This window comes from Dipodomys ordii, unplaced genomic scaffold (assembly GCF_000151885.1).
Source record: "Dipodomys ordii isolate 6190 unplaced genomic scaffold, Dord_2.0 Scaffold139, whole genome shotgun sequence".
Classification (NCBI taxonomy): Eukaryota; Metazoa; Chordata; class Mammalia; order Rodentia; family Heteromyidae; genus Dipodomys; species Dipodomys ordii.
In genome coordinates, this window is record NW_012267355.1 from 2,611,985 (window position 1) to 2,617,947 (window position 5,963).

Consider the following 5,963-nt stretch of genomic DNA (forward strand, 5'->3'; position numbering starts at 1 on the left):
CATTTAAATATGTATCTTAGGGTTCATTTTCTTAACATCACATTATCTGACCTTTTCTGCTTGACTCATACATATACTAAATATTGCAAATAAGGGAAACCATGGGACCTATGTCTCAGTGATCTTTAACTCTCAGCATAAACATATTCAATATGACAGAATCATCAAATGGACAAGTAGACAAGACCAGAAGGGATTCTACTTACAGAGGTAAATAATCTCTTTCCTTTGTTCTACCTCATAAATACTTCATTGAGTATCAAGAATTTAATCACAAAAGGGTCTAAACTGCTACTGTAGATTTTATCTTAAAACCTAATTTCTAGAGAAAATATATTTTATATGTGTGTCAGTGCTGGAGCTTGAAGTCAGGGTCTGGGCACTGTCCTTTTTTTTCCCACAGCATTCTTTGTGTGTGTGTGTGTGTGTGTGTGTGTGTGTGTGTGTGTGTGTGTGTATGTGAAAATACCATACAGAGGGGTTACAATTACATTGGCAAGGTAATGAGTACATTTCTTATCAAGCATTGCTGTCTCCTCCTTTGTTTCCCCTTCCCATCCCTTCCCATTCCCCCTCCCCAAAGTTGTAAAGTTCATTTTTCAACATAATGTCTTGTACATCTCATTGTTGCAATGGGTCCACCTGTATCCCTATTTAAACGATTTGTTATTTCCCTTCCCCTCCACAAAGTATACCAACATCAAATACAGTGAAAACAGGGGTTATATCTTGGGGAAGGGACATACAAAGCAACCAAGAAATCATCTTATAAATGTGTTAGAAACAATTGCAAGAAAAAAAACCATTTGAATCTTTATCTTGGGGTTCATTTCACTTAACATCAACTTATCTGACCATTTCTTGCTTGTCTCAGACATAAACTAGTAATGGCAAATAAGGAAAACCATGGGACCTATGTTTCTTTGGGCCTGGCTTACTTCACTTAATATAATTTTTTCCAAGTCTTTCCATTTCCTAACAAATGGAGCAATGCCATTCTTTCTGATAGAGGCATAGAATTCCATTGTGTATGTATAACACATATTCTTGATCCATTCATCTACTGAGGGGCGTCTGGGTTGGTTCTACCTATGGTAAATAATGCTGCCATAAATATAGTTGTGCTGGTAGCTTTAGTATGGTCTTGTTTGTGATCATTTGGATAAATGCCCAAAAGTGGGATTGCTGGGTCATAGGGTTCTTACCTATGGTAAATAACATATGGTTCTTACCTATGGTAAATAATGCTGCCATAAACATAGTTGTGCTGGTAGCTTTAGTATGGTCTTGTTTGTGATCATTTGGATAAATGCCCAAAAGTGGGATTGCTGGGTCATAGGGGAGCTCTCCTTTAGGTTTTTCACTGAAGTCTGTCCCTCTACCACTTAAACTAGAACTCCACTTTCATATTTTAGCTTGTTAATTGGAGATAAGAGTCTCTTGGACTTCCTTGCCTTGGCTGGCTTTGAATTGTGATCTTCAGATTTTAGCCTCCTGATTAGCTAGGATTACAGGAATGAGCCACCAAGGCCAAGCTCTTATGAAAACGATTTAAACAACTTAAAGACTTCTGAGATTTGTTTCAGTACTGTCATTAGACAAGCCTAGTTTGTCTTGCAACAGAAGGAAATATGGAAAATGAGGATTTTGCATAAAATATCTCTATAAAATAGTGGTGGAATGATAAGATGTAAGGACAGTAAACCAAATAAAGTACAGAAAATATTATTAGTGGAGATGACAATATTTATCATTTTCATATTTATACATTATAACAAACAGAAGGGGCAGAGAGAGATAGGATTAGATAAGAAAGCTTATCTCTGTGAACCTTCATGCACAATAGGATCTAGATTTACTATTTTGTCCTGTGTTTATAAGGTATATAGTAAAATTTAAAATAAATGCCAAAGTTATAAAACATTCACTATGATTTGCCACGTAGAAATATTGGAGCAATTCGAGATAGGTTTATTTTATAGCAAGAGACATTGTTTTTTAACATACTCTATTGCTAGAACTTTACTTCTGTTTCTTTACATTGGTCTTATTGAGATTAAAACCACAAAATAAGAGTTATCCCATGAGTTGTTAACCTTAGGCAGCTCTACAATCTGATTACAAGCAAACATGTCAAAAGCCATGCTTGTATTTTGCTCTTGTATTAACTATAATGGTTTCTATTGATTTTGGATGGCTCTGGAAAACAAGGAGAAATTTGAGTATGGAAAGCAAAAGGGGACATTCTGATTTGCACTGAGACAATTGAGAGACAACTGAATGAATAGAGTCTTGCTTCTCTATTTCTCTCTTTTCCTTTTCTTTCCTCTCTCTCCATCTGGTGTGTGAGTGTGTGTGTGTGTGTGTGTGTGTGTGTGTGTGTGTGTGTGCATGTGTGTGTTGGTACTGGGGTTTGAACTCAGGGTCTGTGGGTGCTGTCCCTTAGCTTTTTCACTCAAAGCTAATGCTCTTACCATTTGAAACACAGTCCCCACTTCCAGCTTTCTAGGTTCAGTGGCGATAAGGGACTCATACTCTCCTTTCCCTGACTGGCTTCTGATTGTGATCCTCAGATATCAGCCTCCCTAGAAGTTAGGTTTATAAGCATAAGCCATCGGTACCCAGCAATTGCCCATCAGCTTCTAATCAAAATAAATTTTAAATTAATTTAAAATATGTGAGTAAATTAATGAGTTTGAAACGGACTTGTTCATCTAATGCTCTTGACATTACAGATGATATCATAACATAAATGTATGTGCATGCCAGATGACATAAGTGTATGTGTGCATTTTCCTATAACACACAACAACAATGTATGCAGAGAAAAGAAGAAAGTGCACAATATTTTATTTTGTGTATTTGTCCAAAGACAAACCACTCAACATCACTCACACCTGTTTTTAGACTGTCTGGGTACAGACATTTTCCATAGGATTATTACTCATTCCTCTCAAAAATTTCCTGAACAAATTATTAAGTTTTAGAGCTAATTATTTCAGAAACAACCAGGTTTTCATCAGTACAGCTACCTGATTGGTTGGCGGGGATTTCCCTTGGTTAATTGGAAAGATTAGCAATGCCACATCGAAAGAATTGGTGATAATGAAAGCCAAACTACCTGCCTAATGACACAATTTAAATCTCATTAGTGGCCCATACAGCTCAATGTCTAAGGACTGTTAGATGGAAGACAAGAGTCCCATCCAAGGCCTCCTCTTTGTGGCCTTTGTCAGCCCCAGCCCAAATAGAGATGTCAGCAGTGCTCTGACCTTATTGGGTTGGAAGGTAGAAAATAAATCAGGCAGGATATTGGCTAATTAATCATCCGCTAATATTAACGTCAACATGACAGGCACTTCCTCCTAGCACCTGTCGGACCTAACGTTCACTTTTCAAGTGTAGGAACTGCTTTGTAAATTGGGTTCTCATTGTTTACTTAGCATTCCTTACCTCTCCCTCTGATCACCAATAGGCTTCCTCAGAGCAGAGACTTTATTTAACCAGTCTTTATGGACGCTCTGAAAATGAAGGCATTCATTAGAAGTTAATTGAAAGAATGACTGGATGAATAATTGAAACTTGCTAGCACCGAAAAAGTGGGGAAAAAAAGGGGAGGGGGAGTGGAGGGGTAATCACATTACAACTAGGATAGATGGATCAGGGTTAAATAGGTATACAAATTAAAAAGACATTTCTAAATTGTGTGTTTACCAGAGAGGCCCTGGGGGGAGGGGGGGAGGAGGGGTCCCCGAAGGGGGGTCTGCGAATCTTGAGATTTGGGCGCCCTCTGGTTGTCTGAGGAGGTAACTGAAGTGTCTGAGCCTACCTTAGAACTGGAAAAGCTGGACCCCCAAATTGGAATGGTTCAGAAAGCCTAATCACATATATGTTCCTCACTCAAAAGGTGCTCTCCTCAATGCAAAGATTCAGAGATGCAGCCCCGGGTTTTCCATTCCTTGAGTCTTGTGCAGACCGAGTTGCAATATGCCCGGGTTATTTTGAAGAAGAAGAAAGGAAAGACTGAGGGGAGGATGGGGTGGAAGGCTAGGAGAGAGTGGTGGAAGGGGTGACATTGGCCAAAATGCGTTGAACTCACAAACTGACATGTTGAACTGGAAACCTTCTGTACACCTACTTAAAGATAATAAAAAATATAATTTAAAATATTGTTCACAATAGAAATCACAATTTTTTTTCAAAGAAAAAGTGACCCGGGAGCCTATGGCTCACGCTTGTAATCATAGCTACTCAGGGGGCAGAGAGCTGAGGGTCACGGTTCAAAGCCAGCCCATGCAGGAAAGTCTTGGAGATTCATCTTCAATAAATCTCCAGAAAACTGGAAGTGGCACTGTGGCTCAAGTGTTAGAGCACTCGCCTTGAGCTGAAAAGATGAGGGACAGAGCCCAGAGTTCAAGCCCTACGGAAAGAAAGAAGAAAGAAAGAGAAAGTGCATGTGGAAATCCATTCTTTCCATGCTGGGGAGAATTAGTCTCATAGCCATATCTAAATGTAAGAATCAGAGTCCTGTTACTAGAGAAAGAGAGAAAGGAGCTGGAGGATAGTTAGGAGTGAGTGATCTTATATGTAAAATAATAATAGGAAGTTTAGTATTTCTAAAATTAAATGGCAAAAAGTCAACAAAGATCACAAAAAGCAAAAAAAAATATTAAAAAGGTTGGCTCACATAGCTAGCAGAACCTTTGTGATAAAAGATTAGTATAGCTTCTACTCATCAAAGTAGTAAAGATCATCTTCTATTTTATTTTATCCTGGGTGGAATTGGTACATTCTGGATGATCTATAGAAAAACTCTCCATCTTCACTTAATTACCAGATCTTCTGTCAATGCTTTGAGCACCAAGCACTGTGCTAGTCACAGAACACAAATAAACAAGATAGAACACTGAACACATAACACAAAATAGAAGTTCTATCTTTAAGCAGATATTAAACACAGATGTTTTACAGCAGAGTTATTAATGATCATTTACCATCTTACCTTCTGTTCATCTCTGAGGTAAAGGACCTAAGAGAAACAACAATTCTGTGTATTATGGGGGACCCATGGATAATTTTGTTCATAATTAAGAATTATCACATTAAGAATTAGCACATGCCCTACAGAACAGTGAACTAAGGAGCAGATCTGATCTATGGCTGGTGGAAGGCAACCTCCATGAGGAAGTAGCATCTGGAGTTGGGTGCCATGACAGAGTCCTTGGTACCCAGGGGATAAACTGAGGGTGACAGGGTGTTCCAGACAGGGGAATTTAACACAGACAGCTGTCCATGGCTAGAAGAAACATGGACATTGACTGAACTGAAATGAATCCAGCTTTTGGAGAAGATATACAGTAAGACATGCAATCATAGGTAATAGATGTGTGATTGAGTAAAACAAATCATACAGACCTAAAATCTGTATCACAGCTTTTGAAGAAAAACTGACATCCACAAACCCTTTTAAGCAAAGGTAGAGCACCATTTGATCTATAATGTAAAAAAAATTAATCTAACCATTAAAGAATGAGTTGAGCATTAAAGAATGTCTTCAATATGATTAATGTGGATGTTTGTTATATTCTAGACAAGGGACGATTTGTCTCGAAATAGTGTGATAGAAAACAAATGGCAAAAAAGGATTCTGAAAATCTGTGTAACCTAGAAGAAATAGTCATGGGTCATTGGTTATGGGCAAAGCCTACTGCTTCTACATGGAAGAATAGACCAATGAATGATATGTCCTGCTTTAGGAAACCTAGAAAAAGATGCCTCAAGGGAACACTAAGTTTAGAGGAATAGTAGAACACATTGTACAGATAATTATTAGCAACCATTTTCCCCTTCTAGTATCCTAACATATGCAACTTTTATTATTGACTGTTCCCTGTAAGTACTACATGGAAGTGGAGGTGTGACTCAAGTGGTAGAACACCAGCCTTGAGAGAAAAAGCTAAGGG